Source organism: Macaca nemestrina, chromosome 16 (assembly GCF_043159975.1).
Source record: "Macaca nemestrina isolate mMacNem1 chromosome 16, mMacNem.hap1, whole genome shotgun sequence".
In the NCBI taxonomy this organism is placed as follows: Eukaryota; Metazoa; Chordata; class Mammalia; order Primates; family Cercopithecidae; genus Macaca; species Macaca nemestrina.
The window spans coordinates 89977609-89999492 of NC_092140.1; the positions used below are offsets into that span (position 1 = coordinate 89977609).

Below are 21884 nucleotides of genomic sequence, written 5' to 3' on the forward strand. Positions count from 1 at the left end.
AAGAGACGAGAGCCTTGAAGATGAGGAACATAGTGGCTGGCCATCAGAAGTTAACAACCAATTGAGAGCAATTATCAAAGCTGATCCTCTTACAACTACAAAATAAGTTGCCAAAGAACTCAACGTCGATTGTTTTACGGTCCTTTGGCATTTGAAGCACATTGGAAAGGTGAAAAAGCTTGGTAAGTGGGTGGTTCATGAGCTGAGTGAAAATAAAAAACAATCATAGTTTTGAAGTGTCATCTTCTTTTTTTTATTCTATGCAACAACAAATCATTTCTCTATTGCATTGTGACATGCCATGAAAAGTGGATTTTATACGACAGCCAGCAACGACCAGTTCATTGGTTGGATTGAGAAGAAGCTCCAAAGCACTTCCCAAAGCCAAAATTGCACCAAAAAAAGGCCATGCTCACTGTTTGGTGGTCTGCTGCAGGTCTGATCCACTAGTTTTTTGAATCCCGATTAAACCATTACATCTGAGACATATGCTCAGCAAATTGAAGAAATGCTCCAAAAACTGCACCACTTGCAGCCAGCATTGATCAACAGAAGGGGCCCAATTCTTCTCCACAATAACACCTGACCACGCATTGCACAACCAAGGCTTCAAAAGTTGAACAAATTGGGCTACGAAGTTTTGTCCTATCTGCCATACTCACCTGACCTCTCACCAACCGACTACCACTTCTTTAAGCATCTCGACAACTTTTTGCAGGGAAATCACTTCCACAACCAGCAGAATGCAGAAAATGCCCTCCAGGAGTTCATCCAGTCCCAAAGCACGGATTTTTATGCTACAGATATAAGCAAACTTATTTCTCTTTGGCAATAAGTATTGATTGTAATGGTTCCTATTTTGATTCATAAAGATGGGTTTGAGCTTAGTTATAATGATTTAAAATTAACGGTCCAAAACTACAATTACGTTTGCACCAACCTAATACTATCATTGTTGCCTTGGAGCCACTGGTGAACTGTGTGACTCTCCAGCATCATATACGGAAGGCTTTAAATTCTTTAAAGTAGAAATTAAGGCAAGTTTTCATAAAGTAGTAATTTTTAAAGACAGAGTCAAGAAAGAGAGCTGAGTTCTGTTTTAAAATCTGATGTCACTTGTATCCTAAGAATGAATACAATATATTTTGTATATTGCACATTGGTAACAATTATGATGTCATTTATTATTTGAATTTAAAAGAGGATGCTGAATGGAGCTTTTTTCTGTTTTCTTGGAAGTTTAGTTGAAGCCCTAAAGCAGAGAAAATAAGCAAAAGATGCCTCCGCATGCTAAAAAGAAGTGCCTGACATGTCTACGCTGGATCTACTGAGAGAGATTAGATCCTGTCTGATATAATAGGCATCAAAACAATCACTCATCTCCAGCCACCATCAGCCTATGTAAGAGAAGATGATCACCAAGGAAGGAAAGCTGTTGGCCTAGTGGGGCCAGCGTGGCATTTCCTACACAAGTAGTGGGGATCTGAGAGGCAGGCTAACCACAATTGGGGGTGTCTCAAGGAGAAATAATTGGCATCTCACTTCCAGCTCCGTGTTCATTGAGCTGCAGATACTCCAGGGCCCACCAGGTGCACTAAAGTGTAGGAGGTGGAGCATGGCAAGAAGTTGGCATGGGTTTTCCATAGACCAGGGCCCCTGTGAACATAAACGCTGATGCCTGATTTCTGTCTGGAATACTGTGAAGATAGGTAGACAGCTGGAGAAGCCCCTTAACCCACTGATGGAAGGCAGAGAGAGAGCCAGGGCTTCCTCATTTGCTGTGGAAAGATGCATGAAGTCCTCAAGGATGAAGAGAAATAGCAGTTGCAAATGGTCACCAGAGAGAGAGGCCTCTGTGAATCTGCTGAAGAGTTCATTGTCTATGTCAGGGAATGAGAATATCCTGAGGGTGTGCAGTGAGGATGGAGGAGGGCTCCACGGAACCCTAAGTGATGCCCTGACAAAACCAGCACATGTGGGCCTGCCAGAATGGAGACCAGGACAGCCCATCAGCACTGGCAGAGATAGTACCAGTGACACTGGGTGTTTCCTACCTTCCTCTACTTCTCTCCCTTCCCCTAATTCTGAAGCTCCAGAAAATTCGGTGGAGAAAGGTCAAAGTCCTTACATCAACCCTTCCCCACTGTAGGCTTCTGAGCCAACTGTGTGTTGGTGGAGAGCAGACGGATAGAGGGAGAAGCTATGAACTGGTTGTGAAGTTCAAGTTTTGATACTCGATAGAATCAGACCTTTTAATACCCCCAATCAGTCAGGCCCTAACTAAAACTGTTTTCAAAAATAGCTGGAAGTGATAGGAAAACCATGAGCTCTACCTTAAGCTGTCATCAGGGAGTGGGGAGAGGAAATCGGAGACTGCAAAAGTGAAAGTGGTTTTTGGTTTTACCCCAGTGATTAAACTCATTTTAGAAACAAGCAACTGTTATTTGAAAATAGAATATTCTATAGAAAAAGCCTTATTGACAGAACAGGCCATTGACATTTTTTTTCTTGTCCTTCGCAGACATGCAGGCCCAGGGAAGGATAAAGGGAAGCGGTTATGCTTTCTGAACTTCGAACCTGCATAGAGCTCTTCTGCAAGACAAGCTTTGCAAATCCCACTTGACGGCAATGTGGTGTAAGTTGATGGTTTGTGAAGACAGATTTTAGAAAAAGAAGCATGGCATTTTCTGGAAGATATATAACGTTTTGAAGAGGAAGAGGTAAGGACCTCGCATTTATTAATCATTTATTATTTTGCCTGTATACCTGACAACCTGGCAGCGTGATAGATGCCTTATCTCATTGAATCTTTCCTACAATCATGTGAGGTAATTATTCCTATACCTATTTTGCAGATGAGGAAGTTGAGCCTCAGGAAGGTTATAGAATTTTCCCAAACTCATCTGGTTAATAAATGTATTTGATTCAAAAGCCATTCTGTTTCTACCACGTTGCATTCCCAAAACTTGCAAAAGAGAATATAAACCCCATCATGTTTAATTTCTAAAGAGACAGACTGGTAACAGATAGTTTACAGCTGTAGCAGGGTTTCTTGTGTTTGTTGTTAAGAAACTTGATAAGAAAGATGGCTGCTCCCTAAAGGAAAGAAAAGGAACAAGTCAAAGCAATATGAACTTCAGGTAAGGTTGAGGCAGTGCCGAGCAGTGTCTGGAAAGAGAATTCTCTAGACTAGATTAAACAGAGTTGAATCCAATGAAGTGGGAACATGGAACGCCGCAGAAAAGCTGACGTCAAGCAGAGCAAAGGAACAGAAAGGACACTGGGAGCAGAGGTTGTATTCGAATGGGCACAGTCCGGGGTGAGTACCTCTAAGGAGCATCAGTGGCCCCACACCATTGAGGCCCGGCTCTCCTTCCCAAGTTCATCTAGGGGTGTTTGGTGAAGATCAGGGAAGAAGGTTTTGGGAAGCTCTCGGACAGGCTTCTCGGAGTCCCGTCAAGCTTTCAAGGCTGTTGCCGTTCCCAAATGAATCTTTTGTGAAACTCTCCCAAATCAGAAAGGTCACCTGAGGTCACATTATGGAGAGCTAGAAGAAGGACATTTTTCCAAATAAAATTTAAAAATTGTTTATTTTTAAACTATCCCTGTTCACTTGGACAAGCATCTCCAGATAAACCAATGGGTTTTGTTTGGGTGTGCTTTTATTAGTGCCGAAGGATACTCCCCTCTACCACTGCATGTAAACAAGCTTCCTACCGTACTCTCATTTCCATTCCTGGAGAATTAAAAATTTTGTGCTCAATTAAAAATCCCTATGTAAGCATCCCCAAGGGGATAGGTTTGGGGTGGGGAAGTGGTCTAAGTCTAGTCTTAGAAACTCTAAAAGAGATGGCCCACCTGCTTCCCTGTGTCTGTGTTTCCTTTAACAATCTGCCCTTGCCGACACCTCTGACCTAGAGAAGCTCAGCACAAAACACAGTCCTTGTTTTTTTCTCTATCTCACATTGAGTTGCATCGGGGAGGGGTAAACCAGACACATTATCATGCAAGACCACAGAGTTGTGGCTTCCAAAAAGGGTCAGTTCTCCTTGTTGCCACTTTGTCAGTCTTGGCCACTTTTCTCTCTTTGCTCTGAACCAAACTGTGACCACTGAAAGAGAGCACATGTTGTCGTGGAAAGAGCTTAGGCTTGAAGTTATAAACCAAGGTTCCAATCTGGCTTTGTATAATCTTAGGCAAGTTACAGAATCTCAGTTTCGTTGTCTGTAAAATGCAGAATCCCTGCATGACTGGTTAGCATTTGAGCTGTTTTAATGATTAGATAAGATAATGTCTGCGGAGCACTCAGTAAGACTCCTGGAATGTGATTAGATAATAGTCTCTTCCTTCCTTTGACATCTTACCTCAGTGTTTGCAGAGCTGCCTGCTGCTCTTTAAATCTGCAGTTGGGGCACCCTGAAAATGAGTAGGAGCCGAGAACACCTGTATGCCCAGATTTCAGAGCATGCTCATTCATTCTGCCAGGTTCCTTCACACTTCCCAGGTCTGTGTCCTGAATTCCTCTTGGCTGAATTAACTGAAATGGCCACAGGAGGGATGTTCTTCTGCAAGTGCTGCTGACACCCGTTTTCATTCTTCTTGACATCAGAGCAAATCTCCATTTCTGATGATGTTGCTGGTGATGGACTGCCACAGAGCAGGCTCTGATTTGCGAGCATCTTGACAGAATCCCCTTGAGAAATTCCTTGAGTGGAAATGAACTGTTTGTACCATGAATGAGTTTGTAAGAATTCCTTCCAAGCCTCAGGCTCCATCACTAAAGATGGACAAAGTGTGGGTGGCCCCTCTGGTGCTGGGTGATGCTACCATATCTTCAAAAGGCATTTGCACTCTATACGAAATATGTTCTGTGGGATTTTGTTTTGTTAGCATGATGATGAGGATGATGTAATATGATATAAACAAAAACAAAGCATTGATATTATTTTGAAATACTAATTGATGTATTTTTTATTCCTCTTATTTTATTGCTTTGAAATATTAAAACTAGATAGTGAGGCTGAGGTTCCTTGTTTTACAAGAACAGAAAAATATCTGCTATGAACTGAGAAATAAACATAAAATCCTAAGCCCTTCAATCAACCGCATAGACCTCTTGGCCAACAGGACCCCAGAGTAACCGTGAAAAAAACTGAGTTCTTGGCTGTGGCAGGATAGGAGGTTAGACACACTTCATTATATACCTGTCCTTGCTAACCACCATTAGATTCCTTCCCTAAGGGCTAAACATAAGCCATCTTTTTCAAAAGACCCCACCACTGACATCAGCAACTGCTTAATGCTATCCCTCCTTTTTCCCTGATAAGGGACAATCAACCACAGACATCTGATAAGAGAGTTTCAGTCTATGGCGAATGCACAATAAGAGTTTGTGTGTTCTCTGCTTCACCCTTTGATGTCAGTGTGCCAAAACCTCTACCCTGTGATCATGCTAACACTGCCATTTTTTGTACATGGGATCCATAAAAGGGTATGAAGCTCAGTTGCACATGTGCACGTTTCTTCTCTCATAAATATTTGAAGATTTTAAAAATAGCTTATTGAATGCTTATATTCAGCAACCTCAGTCAGCTTAAATTCCCTTTTCATTTGCCCCTCTCCTGAAGTGTCTGTTTTCAGCTTCTGACCAGAGGCTACACTTCCCAGCCTGTCAGAATGGCCACCCTGCAGGCTGCTTTATGAGAAATAAAGCTCTCCTTTCAAAATTTATGAACTTCATCATTCTTCAGTTGACAGAATAAAGGGTTAAATTTTTGGCTTTGAGTTCCAAATGAGGTGCATGAAATTCAAAGGCAAATCAGTAAATTTAAAAGCCTAAGTCTTTTGATTGATAAGCGTTATACTTTAATTTTTTTCAAAGAGAAAAGGCTGGAGAATTAGATTTTCCACCACAACCCTTGAGAGCACAGTGCTGGCATCCTTTCCCTGAAGGTCATGCACAGGCTGAGAAGAGGGAGAGCCAGCCCCTAACCCTTGCTGAAAGAATATACCATAAATCACACCTGCTAGAGTCATGGGCAGCAGGGACAGCAGGGCACAAAATGACCCTGAAAGCAGAGGAAGCGTGAAGGCTAGAAGATACTGCTGCCATCACCTGTTCATCCACTCAGCAAACATTTATATGACAGTGAACTGTGTGTCAAAACTGTTCTTGGGATACCACAGGGACTACAGATTCCAGCCATTGGGAGACTTTGGACATAAAATGAATTCAGCAATAACATAACAAAGATAGATTTTTGTCATATCTAAGTCCACAGACTGATGTGATTGGACATTTAAAGCCGTGGCAAACTGATTTGCAATTTTGAAAGCTGTTGTTAATCTTTCTGGGCAAGTTTTTATAAACAAAACCTGCCCAGAATTCTATAGACAAGAAAAAAAAAGCTAAGATAAGGTACTCTCATGCAGGGTTCCCCAGCTGTGGATCTGCACCAGCAGTGGCAGCATGGCTGTCACCTGGGAGCTTGTTTGAAGTGCCAGTTCTTAGCCCCTCCTCGGTCCCAGTGAATCAGAAACTCTGCGGGGAAGGCCCAATGATCTGTTAATATGAACTCCAGATGATTCTGTGCATGCTAAGGTTTGAGAACTGCTGCTGTGATAGATAGGGATCACTAACGAAATAAATTAATTTATCCAATAAGCATTTATTCTACCTGAGTCATGGGTTGGCACTGAGGATGTGAAGGCAAACAAGATGAGTTCCCAGCACTCAGGTGGATACTCACAGAGAGGAACATATACAATTACAATATCATGCAACCAGTGACATGAGGCATGTTCAGGTATGGTGTAAGCCCAGAGGAGCCGACTCTTGCCCACACGCCTCCTCGCAGTGGAGGGAAGAGACGGCTGCAAAAGTGAAGGCTGCTCTTCTTGGGATTCTAGGGTGGCAGCGACTGAGAAGAAGTTTCCTCTACCAAGGCCAGAGCTGCCCCTGGTTGCAGAACAAAGTTCCACACCAGGCTGTCTTCAGAGACAGCTGAGAAACATAAGCTGCTGGTTCCAGAGACTCTGTGTCACTGGATACATGTAAACACACACACATATACTTTCATACACCCACATATACATACACACATACATATGTGTGTGTATATATGTATATACACAGAAACACACATATATACATAATATATATTCAATTTATTTTTATATATAAATATTGTGTGTGTGTGTGTATTTAACAGGCTCCCCAAGTGATTCTTAGGCACCCAAAAGTTTGTTCTAAGAGATGAAGAACGGATCAGCCTATGAACTCTCCTCTCATTTTTTATTAGTGTTGCTTGTTGAACTATGAGGAAATAGAGGAAATATTTTGCTCAAATTATACAGTCTCCTGTGAAGCACACCTAGGTGGGTGATTTGTCTGAGAGCAATTGCTCATGGCATAGGCAACTTACCTTGTATTGTAGCTCAACTACTATGCTAATTATTGTAGCACTTATTTAGCAAACATTTATTGAATACTGACAGTTCACAATTGCCCACCTTTGCTTGCCTTGACCAATGGGAGTAACCAGACATGACCTTTGCTGTGACTGAACAGAAGCTTTAAATGCCATTGTATCGTATGGTACAGCTGACACTGATCCCTAGTACCATATCTTAGATAATGGCTTCCCCTCTGACCTAGATTCCTAGATTCCAGAATGAGAAGACACGTGGAGCCAAGTCTAACAGAGTCCAGCTGAACTGCAAACCTCATGTAATGTGACCGAGAAATAAATATTTATTATTGTAAGCTACTGAGATTTGGAGCTTGTTTACCTTGCAGCATAGTCTAGGGAAAGCTGACTAAAACACCTACTCTGCGTCTGGCATTATACTGCAGGGACAAAGATGAGTAATACTGTCTCCTCCCTCAGAACACTGGCTGTTCTTGAAGGGGATGAATCAATATCTATCCTATCCTATTCCATAATTCTATTCTATTCACGCATTCCTTAGATTGTCCCAGAAAGCACTTATTCTGGCTTTAATACATAGAATGTAAGTAATAAAACACAGTAAGGTACATTAGAAGCAGATGAGAAGGAAAAGAGAAAAAACAGAGGTCAAGGAATACGACTTGGGAAAAATGCATAATATATGCTTGTGGGTAGACTCAAATTTGATTGTAATCATGTAGAAGCCGATTCATAAAACAGACCTGATTAGTCTCACAGTTCACAGCGCCCATAACATTAAAAGCAAAGGAATTGCTCCAGAGACGCATGGCTATGCCTGATCATCATAATACATAAATTACTCTGAGAACGTATGGGATTTAAGCTGTTAAAATTCGCTTTTGGGGTTGTAATTTAAGATTTTCTTTTCCAAAATACTATATATATAGCCTCAACTTAATTCTGTTTTCATTTCAAAGAGAGAAGGAAAGAGATAAAAGTTTTGTTTTGTTTTGCTTTAGCTAGGAGAGGGAGAAGGCATGGTGTGATAAATCCATAAAGCACTTGTTGTGAGTATAGCCTTTCATTAACCTATCACACCGAATTATAAGTATTTCCTTACCTGCTTTTTTTCCCTTGGGAGTTATTCTAGGAGAGGATTGGCTTTAATTTATTTTTACTTCTAGCTTAGTGTTTAGAACAAAAGAGTTCAATAAAGATTGAATAGAATGAGTGACTAAACATTGGGTTTATTAATTTTCATTTTTGTGTAGTATTCCACTGTGTATACTATTATGTATCTATTATATGTCTGTTCTTGACATTTGAGTTGTTTCCAGTTTGGGGCAACTAAAAGCTGTACAACCATAGACATACTTAGACATGTACTCGCTTACACATAAAAGCACATAATCTCTAATGTGGAATAACTAGGTGATATGGTGTATACAGCTTCCAATTTACTAAATAACACTATTCTGTTGTTCAAAGAGGTAGTTTCTATTTTCCTTCCCACCAGCAGTGTCAGAGTATAAGAGTGTCTGATGTTTCACATTCACACAAACACAAACTCAAGTATTTTCAGATTTTTTATATATACCAATTTTAATGAGTATATTGTTGTATCTCCTTGTCGTTTTAATTTGCATTTCCCATATTACTAATGAGGTTGAGTTCACTCCCATGTTAATAATGGCTATTGGATTTCCTTCCATGTGAAGAACCAGTTCAATAATTTTGCATACTTAAAAATTTGTGTTGTGGTCAGTCGCAGTGGCTCACACTTGTAATCCCAGCACTTGGGAGGCTGAGGCAAACAGATCACTTGAGGTCAGGAGTTCAAGAACAGCCTAGCCAATATGGGGAAACCCCGTCTCTACTAAAAATACAAAAATTAGCCAGGCGTGGTGGCATGTGCCTGTAGTCCAGCTACTTTGGAGGCTGGAGAATCACCTCAACCCGGGAGATGGAGGTTGCAGTGAGCCGAGATCATGCCACTGCATTCCAGCCTGGGCGACAGAGCAAGACCCAGTCTCAAAAAAAAAAAAAAAATTGTGTTGTCTGTTTTTTTTCTTATTACAGGAGCTCTTTATGTATTCTGGATACTAATCCCTTGTCTATTATGTGTGCTACAAATATTTTCTACTCTGGTTTACTTTTTCACTCCTTTTATAATATTTCCAGGAAGAAATGTTGTATTGTCAAATTTAGTAGTCTTTTCCTTTATGATGAGCTATTTTTATATCTTATATAAGAAATTCCTCCTTCCCTCCTTCAAAATCATGAAGATATTTCTTACAGTCCCTTCTAAAAAGCTTTGTAATTTTGCTTTTCACATATAGATCTTTAATCCATCATAAATTGTTATAATTAGTATTTGGGAGAGGAGGTCTGGTAGGTTTCAAAACAGCCTACTTCGGTGAATCAGCCCAGGGTTGCCCCAGTATTGCTGCATCAGAGCTACACACACAGTTCATGGCAGTAGTGAGCGTGGAGGTTGGTGACTGAGCTGTTATCTTCAGAGTGACTAAGAGGGCAAAAGATACCTACCCCACCACCATTGCCTTCAGATGCTGTAGACCAGAGGCAGTACCACCGTGGGAACACAGGCAGGCAAGGGAGGACCCCCGCCACACCCCATCCCCCAGCCCAATCCCAAGCCCAAGGGTGAGCAGTGGAGTGTAAGCAGTTCAGAGCTGTTGGAGGCTAAATAGTGATTTCCTGAAGAAGTCCACATCGTAATCCCCAGAGTCTGTGACTATGTGATTTTATAAGGAAGAGAGACTTTGTGGATATGACTACATTAAAGATGTTCAAATGGGAGGATTATCTTAATATATCCCAGTGGGCCCAATGTAATCACAAAGCTAAAAATCCAGGCAGTGTTTACTACCAACAGCCTGATGACTTTAGAAGCACAAACCCAAGTACTGAGCTTTCAGATGCAAAAGTGATTTCCGGATGTTTGATTGTGGGAGGATTTACAAGGGAGCAAGCTGAAGTCCAGCCCTGAAAAGGACAGGGCATTTGTTGTCTCAGACAGCCCCACATAAATTGGAGTGTCAGGGTGAATCTGGTTACTTTTATTCATGTAATTAAAAAATCTATTTGGAATATTCTTGATTTGCTGTAAACAGAGTTTTTAAGAAATGGTACCTTTCTTTCACAGATGCAAAACAAATGCACACGAGACCGAGATGTGTATGGAATAAAGTAGAATTAATCTGCAGCCGACCCACTGTGGCCACTTTTATCACCTGTCCAATCAAAGGGACCAAGTCAGAACCCCAAGGGACCATGGTGGTCAAGAACCCTTTTTCCAGGGCCTTCTAATTTTTTTTTCCAACCTGCCCTCAGTAATTTTAAAGGAATCTAAGCCACTGTAATCCCCAGCCTCTTAAGAGAATTTATAGAGGCAAGTAAAACCTAATCCATTTTGGCATAAAGCTAGAATTGCTTTGGTGTTGAAATATGTGCAGACATGAAGAGCTTCCTTAAGATCAACAGAGCTCTTCTCTTTCTTCCTGTAGAATACCCTGCAATGCCCAGAAATTTATATAAGGGTTTCATACACCTGCACATCATGGTATTAGAGGAGGTAAATGATGGAAAGACTTCACAGAGCATCTGGTCCCTGTGTTTGCCAAAAGAATATGGTTTCTTACAACATACTCTCTGGAGATCTATTCTAGCTGCAAGCTTCTAACCATCCACCTAAATGACTCTATAATAATCTAAAGAGACATTTTCCTTGACATTGAGTATGTACTTTCTCCTCCAAATTTTAACCTCATCTTCCAGAAGGATTCTTTTTTGTAGACTTAATTAACTAATTTTCTTTCTTGATTTCAGAATCCCTTAAGGACTGAATGCAAATAACAAGAGATTTTTTAAAGAATAAGGAGCTTAAATAATGTATTTTTGAATCATAACAGATTTTTTTCTGAGTTTGAGTCTACATTCTGTGCTAGTATCTTTGTTTATTACTGTCTAGCTCTTACTAGTTTTTCTCTTCATAAATCCCAAAATTATCTCATATTTTGAGTATGAGAACAAAAATGCTAATATGAGTGTTTTTTTTTTTTATTATACTTTAAGTTCTAGGGTACATGTGCACAATGTGCAGGTTTTTTACATATGCATACATGTGCCATGTTGGTGTGCTGCACCCATTAACTCGTCATTTACATTAGGTATATCTCCTAATGCTACCCTTCCCCCGCAACCCCCGCAATAGGACCCGGTGTGTGATGTTCCCCTTCCTATGCCCAAGTGATCTCATTGTTCAATTCCTACCTATGAGTGAGAACATGCGGTGTTTGGTTTTCTGTTCTTGTGATAGTTTGCTGAGAATGATGGTTTCCAGCTGCATCCATGTCCCTACAAAGGATACGAACTCATCCTATTTTATGGCTGCATAGTATTCCATGGTGTATATGTGCCACATTTTCTTAATCCAGTCTGTCACTGATGGACATTTGGGTTAATTCCAAGTCTTTGCTATTGTTAATAGTGCCACAATAAATGTACGTGTGCATGTGTCTTTATAGCAGCATGACTGATAATCCTTTGGGTATATCCCCAGTATTGGGATGGCTGAGTCAAATGGTATTTCTAGTTCTAGATCCTTGAGGAATTGCCACACTGTTTTCCACAATGTTTGAACTAGTTTACAGTCCCACCAACAGTGTAAAAGTGCTCCTATTTCTCCACATTCTCTCCAGCACCTATTGTTTCCTGATTTTTTAGTGATTGCCATTCTAACTGGTGTGAGATGGTATCTCATTGTGGTTTTGATTTGCATTTCTCTGATGGCCAGTGATGATGAGCATTTTTTCAGGTGTCTGTTGGCTGCATAAATGTCTTCTTTTGAGAACTGTCTGTTCATATCCTTTCCCACTTTTTGATGGGGCTGTTTGTTTTTTTCTTGTAAATTTGATTGAGTTCTTTATAGGTTCTGGATATTAGCCCTTTGTCAGATGAGTAGATTGCAAAAATTTTCTCCCATTCTGTAGGTTGTCTGTTCACTCTGATGGTAGTTTCTTTTGCTGTGCAGAAGCTCTTTAGTTTAATTAGATCCCATTCGTCAATTTTGGCTTTTGTTGCCATTGCTTTTAGTGTTTTAGACATGAAGTCCTTGCCCATGCCTATGTCCTGAATGGTATTATCTAGGTTTTCTTCTAGGGTTTTTATGGTTTTAGGTCTAACATTTAAGTCTCTAATCCATCTTGAATTAATTTTCGTATAAGGAGTAAGGAAAGGATCCAGTTTCAGCTTTCTACTTATGGCTAGCCAATTTTCCCAGCACCATTTATTAAATAGGGAATCCTTTCTCCATGTCTTGTTTTTGTCAGGTTTGTCAAAGATCAGATGGCTGTAGATGTGTGGTATTATTTCTGAGGGCTCTGTTCTGTTCCAACAGTCTCTATCTCTGTTTTGGTACCAGTACCATGCTGTTTTGGTTACTGTAGCCTTGTAGTATAGTTTGAAGTTAGGTAGCATGATGCCTCCAGCTTTGTTCTTTTGGCTTAGGATTGTCTTGGCAATGCGGGGTCTTTTTTGGTTCCATATGAACTTTAAAGCAGTTTTTTCCAATTCTGTGAAGAAAGTCATTGGTAGCTTGATGGGGATGGCATTGAATCTATAAATTACCTTGGGCAGTATGGCCATTTTCACAATATTGATTCTTCCTATCCATGAGCATAGTATGTTCTTCCATTTCTTTGTGTCCTCTTTTATTTCATTGAGCAGTGGTTTGTAGTTCTCCTTGAAGAGGTCCTTTACATCCCTTGTAAGTTGGATTCCTAGGTATTTTATTCTCTTTGAAGCTATTGTAAATGGGAGTTCATTCATGATTTGGCTCTCTGTTTGTCTGTTATTGGTGTATAAGAATGCTTGTGATTTTTGCACATTGATTTTGTATCCTGAGACTTTGCTGAAGTTGTTTATAGGCTTAAGGAGATTTTGGGCTGAGACGATGGGGTTTTCTAAATATACAATCATGTCATCTGCAAACAGTGACAATTTGACTTCTTCTTTTCCTAACTAAATACTCTTGATTTCTTTCTCTTGCCTGATTGCCCTAGCCAGAACTTCCAACACTAAGTTGAATAGGAGTGGTGAGAGAGGGCATCCCTGTCTTGTGCCAGTTTTCACAGGGAATGCTTCCAGTTTTTGCCCAGTCAGTATGATATTGGCTGTGGGTTTGTCATAAATAGCTCTTATGATTTTGAGATACGTTCCATCAATACCGAATTTATTGAGAGTTTTTAGCATGAAGGGCTGTTGAATTTTGTCAAAGGCCTTTTCTGCATCTATTGAGATAATCATGTGGTTTTTGTCTTTGGTTCTGTTTATATGCTCGATTACATTTATTGATTTGTGTATGTTGAACCAGCCTTGCATCCCAGGGATGAGGCCCACTTGATTATGGTGAATAAGCTTTTTGATGTGCTGCTGGATTTGGTTTGCCAGTAAATATGAGTGTTTTAAACTTAGAAATTTTAAAATAGTTTTAGAGTTAAAATAAGACAAATAACTATGCCAGTTTAGAAAATTCAAATAATAAATGAGATGACTGACTAAAAAGAAGTGAGCAGTGTAATCTCTGAGATTATATCCTGCAAAAGGTATTTCTTTGATGTGGATGTGTTCAACCACAATGAGTTCTTTCATTATATTGCCTAGTTAGAATTAAATCCTCAAAAATTGTGGGGGAAAAGGGAAAATGTAGAAAATATTTTGAAGTTGTATCTTACTTTTTATATTAGGATCTCAAATTGTGGCCTAAGAGAGCAGTGTCTCTTGTCTCCTCCCTGTAATAGAGCTGGAGGGGAGTGGGTGGGGTGAGGACATGAGTTTTAATGACTACAGGATCATCTCAATAGATGCAGAAAAAGCTTTTGATAAAATCCAACATCCCTTCATGGCGAAAACCCTCAGCAAACTAGGTATTAAAGGAACATACAGTTTAGAATTTATTCTCTGACCCAATAGCTACTGTTTCCCTCTTCCATTAGAGTCCATTTCAATGGACTGCATGAATTTTCCTTAGTTACAGTTTAATTTGTAGATTCTTAAGGAGAGTGAAGATACCTCAGAAAAGAATACCTCTATGACTTAAATATAAGAAGAGATTAGAAGAAAGGAAACATGTAAAAAGATTTTGTAAACTCAGGCTTAATTCTGAAGTGTGTATCTTGCCATTTTGTTTACTATTTCGTAAGACTAGAGATAAGGAGTCTATCAATGTTCTGATCAATAACTGACTCCACTGGGAATTTTCTTGCTTTTTGTAAAATCTGTAGAGGATTGAACACTGACTTGCAATGAAAATACACAGCTAAATAATTATTGTCACATTATTATAAAACAACCTTTATTCATATAGCTGAGTTTTCATTCTACCTGATGTATTTTTTAATCCTCCATAAATATTTTATTTGACTTATTTTTTTAAACATATGCATTACCTCGTATATTTATCATTTTTTTGTTGTGAGAACAATTAAAATAGTAATTTTCAAGAATATAATACACTGTTATTAACTATAGTCATTGTGTTGTACAGCAGATCTCTTAAATGTATTTTCTTCTCTCTAACTGATATTTGACCAATTTTCTGGTAAACGCCATACTACTGTCTGCTTCTATGAATATGACTTTTTAGATTCCACATATAAGTGAGATCATGCAATATTTGTCTTTTTGTTCCTGGCTTATTTCAGCTAGGACAATGGTCCATCAATGTTGTTGCAACAAAGAAGGATGTCCTTCTTTTTTAAGGCTAAAAAGTATTCCATGGCATACATACACTACATTAAAAAAATTTATTTCTCCATTGATGGACATTTAACTTGCTTCCATATGTTGGCCATAGTGAATAGTGCTGAAATAAACATGTGAATGTAGGTATCTCATCAACAAATTGATTTCATATGCTGATATGGTTTGGCTGTGTCCCCACTGAAATCTCATCTTGAATTGTAATCCCCATAATCCTCACTTGTCAAGGGAGAGACCAGGTAGAGGTAATTGAATCATGGGGTGGTTTCCCCCATGCTGTTCTCGTGATAATGAGTGAGTTCTCATGAGGTCTGATAGCTTTATAAGTGGTTGGCAAGTTCCTTCTTCAGTTATTCTCTCTCCTGCCACCTTGTGAAGAAGGTGCCTGCCTCCCCTTCGCCTTCTGCTATGATTGTAAGTTTCCTGAAGCCTCCCCAGCCATACAGAACTGTGAATCAACTAAACCTCTTTCCTTTACAGATTACCCAGTCTGAGGAAGTTCTTTATAGTAGTGTGAGAACAGATTAATACATATCCTTTGGATAAATACCCAGAAGTGGGATTGCTGGAGCATATAGGAGTTCTACTGTTAATTTTCTGAGGAACCTCCATACTGTTTTCCATAATGGCTATCCTACCAAGAGTGTTCAAGGGTTTTCTTTCTCCATATCCTGCCCACAACTTGCTATCTTTCGTCTTTTTGATAGTAGTAATTCTAAAAGGTGTGAGATAATATCTCATTGTGGTTTTAATTTGCATATAGTAATGTTGAGTATTTTTTCATATATTTGTTGGCCATTTGTATGTTTTCTTTTGATAAATGTCTCTTTAAGTCCTTTGCCCATTTTAAAACCAGGTTATTTGTTCTCTTGCTATTGAGTTGTTTGAGTTCCTTATATATTTTGGATATTTACCCCTTATTAGATGTATGGTTTGCAAGTATTTATCTCATTCAGTATCTTTATTTTGTTGATTACTTTATTTGCTCTACAAAAGCTTAGTTTAATACAATCCCGTTTGTCTATTTTCACTTTTCTTACCTATGTTTGGGAGGTCATATCAAAAAAAATATTGCCCAAGCCAATGCCATAGAGATTGGTAGGTCTTATGTTTAGGAATGTAATCCATTTTGAGGTAATTTTTGTGCACGGTAAGAGACAAAGCTCTAATTATATTCTTTTGCATGTGAATATCCAGTTTTCCCAGCACAAATTTATGAAGTAACTGTCCTTTTCCCCATTGTGTGTTGTTGGCACCTTTGTCAAAAGTCAATTGACCATAAATTTGTGGATTTATTTCTGGGCTCTGTATTCTCTTCCATTGGCCTATGTGTTTGTTTATATGCCAGTATCATGCTGTTTGGGTTCTCTAGCTTTGCAGTATATATCAAATCAGGTAGTATAATGCTTCCTGCTTTGTTCTTTTTGCTAAAGATCACTTTGGCTATTCAGAGTCTTTTGTGGTTTAACCTTCCATAAATATTTTATTGACAATGGTTATCAAGCTTCTATAATACTTGTTAAATGTTTCCTACTTAAGTCCTGTCATTTCACCAGTATAAAAATTATTCCATAAATTCTAAGATATTTTCTCAGTATGCTTGGTTTGCTGTTAAAGATCTCACTTGACACTGCTCTGTTTTTCTAGCTGAGTGGCGTTTTTAGTAGGCTAATTGATGACTAGAAAGACAATGAAGGTGCAGAGAAAATAGAAAATAGTCTACAATATGAAACAGGAACTGTTTATCTTTCTTGTTAGGTACCTGATTTTGATTCTGTCATTATCCCCTATAAGCTTTTGTTCCTCCACTGCACAATGGTGATGATAGCATTCTGCAGATCCTTGCTAAGTTAGCATGTATGAGGGAAATAGCCAACTCTCAGCTTTTTATTTATTAGACTTTTGTTTGTTTGTTTTCATTGGGAATCTTTAGAGAAGAACCTTATTCCCAGCCTCCCCATATATCAGATTTTCTATCTTTTTGTTGTATGGGAAAGGCCCACCACTGCAACGTTGCACTTTACAAGAAATTTACAATTCGCTTTCTTACTTGAGTAAGGATGGCTAGTTTGTCTTGCCATGGCATTTTTTTCCTCAGTTGTGTAACCACAGTTACTGGTGCCACGTTTAGATCTGTTTGGTGTTAATAAGCTTGTGAGTCATGGATTTCAAAAGCCACTGGCCACTTGTCATGTCTGTCAGAGAGTTTACTTGATTCCTCTGGGCCAGGGTTTTCCTCGTCTTCTTTATCTCTTGTCAAGTAAAATAGCAAACAAAAGAGCAAGATACAAATTTCAAATCCTGCAGCCTGGTCCTTAAACCAGAGCTTATCATGGAGTTGAGTCTCCAGACCTACAGGCAGGGCAGGATCTCCCTGACCACCCCACCCCTACGCCCATTCTCTCTCCCTTCCTTACACATCCGGGTTCCAGACAAGCACTCCTGAAGCTAGGTTGTGACTTGAGTGAGATGTATTTCGGTCTGAGGAGAAAGAGAACTGTCAGATTTATCCCGTGGGTGTTCTGGTTCTCTCTGGCCTGGTATGTTTACTATGGAAATTGCTAGGTTAGTATTTCTGTGTTATTTTCGAAATACTTACGTTTGAGTGGTGAGAAGATGTAGCTGATCTTAATACTGGAAACAAATGATAGGATATGTGGGAAATTTCCCTTTTTTCTACTGTGTGTAACTAGTTTTCTGAATTCTTTTCATGTTGCTCATGGCAATATTTCTATTTTATGCATCTTCTACTCTTAAAAGCAAATGTGCTGTCGTGAAAATGTGGAGAATTAACTTGTGTTCTAGAGCCGCTATTGTTTTATTCTATTCCTTAAGTAAACAGAAAGCTTTTGTTGTTTGCATCGCCATCGCTATGACCCAGAGGACTGAGTAAATTGTGTACACACTAAAATGTAGGAACCCAGCTTGTGCTTGGAATAGCTGACTGAATTCAAATGGACACAGAGATGAGTAAGATCATGAATACCGAGTAGCCACTGTTAAACCGTGTCTTTTATTTTCTGCATTCTGATGTTTTGACATCTGGGGCTTGCTGACCCTGGAGAGACTGCCCCTGCCACAGTGAACAAAGCCCTAGAAATAGTACATAACTGCCCACAAGGGTATGCTTTTTTCTTTTTCTTTTTCTTTTTTTTTTTTTTGAGACAGGATCTCGCTCTGTCACCATGCTGGAGTGCAGTGGCACCATCATAGCCCACTGCAGTCCAGAACTCTTGGGCTCAAGTGATCCACCTGCCTCAGCCTCCAGGTAGCTGGGACTAATAACACACACTACCATGCCCAGCTAATTTTTTAAAATGTTTATAGACATGGGGTCCCACCCTGTTGTCCGGGCTGGTCTTGAACTAGGCTCAAGCAATCCTCCCTCCTCAGCCTCCCACAGTGTTGGGATTATAGGCGAGAACCACCTCGGCGGTCAAGAGTGTGCTTTACAAATGCCAACCAATCAATCCAAAGCCACACTCCCAACTACTTCCTTTAGCTAACACTCCACGCCACTATTCCACCTGCCCTAATTCCCCTAGGGCCAGCCAGATGCCAGACAACTGGGGAATGCCTCTATGGCCCAGAGCCACTGAAAGCATTCAAACTAGCCAATCTTAAGCCCGTTTACCTGCCTATCCTGTTCCTTCCCATGGAAACCACCATAAAGGCTCTAACCCACAGTTCCTCTCTTTCCCCCTTCACTGCTGACTGACCCTGGTGCTTCCCTGGGTGGCTCCCTATAGCATGGTGTGCTCTCTCCTCTTGGAACCGTGAGTAATAAGCTATCTTTTCGAAAGCAGTCATCTGCTGATCTGTTGACCTTATCATACCTTGAATTTTTTAATTAATACTCTACATTTAGAAGTACCCATAGATTATCCATGTACTTGATGATAACACGTTATTGTGCCTCTAAGATGCTACTAGATGATTCTGTAGTATTAATCTTTATATATAATGTAAAAGTTTAGCTTATATACTTATAAACAATATATTTTTCGAATCCCTCAATGACTTGAAGAAAGTGGGCCCACAATAAAATATTTGATTGAATGGATTTATTGTGAAAGTTCTGGGAAACTTAGTAAAACAAATACATCTTGTTTTTCCCTTCTTTTCTGCCAGTTTTGGGCCTTTATTATTATTCACCTCTGCTCAGCAATACTAGAATTACAGGTATTAAGTAGCTGATAACTCAATCTGCATTTTTATTTTGATTTCATTTGTGCACGAGATAAAAGCCATTCCTGACTGTGCAACGTTTAAAAGCTTTACAAGGAAGAAATGGATTGGGTAAGCTGAAAGTATTTCCATGAAACCTTTCTAATTAAGGTTTATAAGGAAAAAAGAATGTGAGATAACTCTAACCTACTTTTTTCTCTTCTCCTCCGCAAACACTCATAATAGAATAATGACAGGCTTCAGGATAAGAAACTGGAACATAAGAGGGGCCTAAGTTTTATTTTTTACTTCAGAACTTAAACATTAATACAGTCTAAGTTTAAAACAATAAATTTTATATCAACGGTACTAAATAGAAATAACACTTTAATTAGAAATGAAAGAAAATGAATCAAATCCGCTATGATCAGAGGTCAACTGCTGGGCTTTACATGACCTGAGTTACAGACAGAAAGATCCCCAGGCATCTTTCCATGCCTACTTCCTTATGGTCATTCCTGCCTCCAGTCCCACCTGGAGGTGCAGGAGAGGGGAGCTCTCTTTAGCACAGCTGCCTTGCTGTTAACCATCATGTGTGTCAATTGCACAGAAAATGTCTAAAAAATGTTGTACTAAATGTACTAAAAATGTACCAAAATTGACCCCTAGGAGTCTAGGCAATGAAAATTGAAAGAACAGTCAGATGCAATTATAGCAAATTATTATAATTTTATGTTGCCTAGGCATCTATTTTGAAGGCAGGCTTAGCTTTCTTGTGCCAGAGGCAGGGCTCAGTACCCTTGACACAGTTTCCAGTTCTATACCCACCCAGATGGCTCAATCCAGTGGCCAAAGATAAGAACTTAGAGGCATCTCTCTGGGCTAGCTAGCACACTGGGCTTGCTGCTTTCCTTTCAACGAACCATTTAGGCACTGATGTGGTTTGGGTGTGTCCCCACACAAATCTCATTTTGAATTATAGCTTCCATAATTCCCACATGTTATGGGAGGCACCTGGTGGGAAATAACTGAATGATGGGGGTGATTTCCTCCATATTGTTCTCATTGTGGTGAGTAAGTCTCATGAGAGCTGATGGTTTTATAAAGGGAAACCCCTTTCACTTGGTTCTCTTTTCGCACTTGTCTGCCACCATGTAAGACATGCCTTTCACCTTCTGCCATGATTGTGAAGGTGCATGGAATTGTGCACCTTCCCCGGCCGCATGGAATTGTGAGTCCATTAAATCTCTTTTTCTTTATAAATTACCCAGTCTTGATATGTCTTTATCAGCAGTGTGAAAACTGACTAATACAGGCATTTACGCATGAACTTAAAGTGATTCTTCTGTATTCTCTTCTATATACTAGTAGTTACCTCTCTCTCTCTATCTCCCTCTCTCCCTCCCTCTTTTTATTTCTTTCTCTGCCTAGCTCCTCATTCCTGCCTCACATGACTGAGAAGGAAGGAGTGCCCTCCCAACTCATTGTGTCCTCCCTGCCCAGGATCTATAAGTGAGCAGCCTTTGAATGTGTTTCCTATTGTGGTGGTATATTGAATTTGCACCTTCCATCTGAAGAACTACGGGCTGCCCTAGGCCAGGTTTTCCCGGGGTCCCTGGCCCTGGAGGGAACAGAAAGTCAAGCTTCCAGCCACAGAGCACTGGTCAAGTAGGCATAAACTTGGACGTAGGTCAGATAAGAACCACAAGCGTGTCTGCCAGTATAAACAAGTTTCTCATGTGAAGGACCCTCTGGTTGCAAGTTGGGCAATGTGGCATTAGGCCTTCTGCCAGGTAAATGAAGTATCCCATGAAAGGCACACTGTGAACATCCAAGAGGGCTAGAGCTACCCTTCATTTCCTATTAAACTGGGGTTGCTACCTGCCATGGTACTAGAACCCATTATGCTGGGGTCTCTCAAAACAACTATTTTAAAATAGGCAAAGATTTTAAAATTTGTTAGTGCTTTTAAGATATAAGGACATTTAAAATTACCGTGTGAAACTATAAATCTATACCACCTTCTGAAGGCAATTTGATAGTATAGCAAAGGCTCTCTTAACTGACTACCACTAAGCAACTTGCCAGATCAGCCAACCCTCTGTCTTCCCACTGGGGAATATACTGACAGATGCCTACTTCTTATAAAGTACCCAGGAGGCCATTCCCTGGTCTGTCTAAACATTCTCACTCCCACCTGTTGAATTGTGCACTCTACATGAGTCAGTTGTACTCATTCCAAAAATGTGTTAATTAGGATGTTATTGGTGACTCATTATTTAATTAAATATTATATAAACCTCTATTAAATATGAGGATGAATAAAAAGACAACTTTTTTTTTCTTTAAAAACAGAACTAAATGCTTTGGAAAGACTAAATAAAAGTTAGTTACTAAACTGCATTGTTGAATAATATTCCATAGATTAGACATATACAGCAATATGTTATCTATGCACCTGTTGATAACTGGGTCATTTCCAGTTTTTAGTTATTAGAAATAGAGCTGCTATAAAACATGTGT

The 21884-nt window shown here is 39.6% G+C and overlaps 1 protein-coding gene across 2 annotated transcripts in view; it reads left to right on the forward strand.

Annotated features, from left to right (window-relative positions):
* The window catches only part of LOC105486040 (SMAD family member 9), a 505567-nt gene that overhangs the window by 284794 nt on the left and 198889 nt on the right, over positions 1 to 21884 (forward strand). For both annotated transcript variants that reach the window (XR_003018990.2, XR_003018991.2), the window contains exon 8: positions 2522 to 2720. The gene's annotated coding sequence lies outside the window, so the exon portion shown is untranslated. The remainder of the gene's footprint in view (positions 1 to 2521; positions 2721 to 21884) is intronic.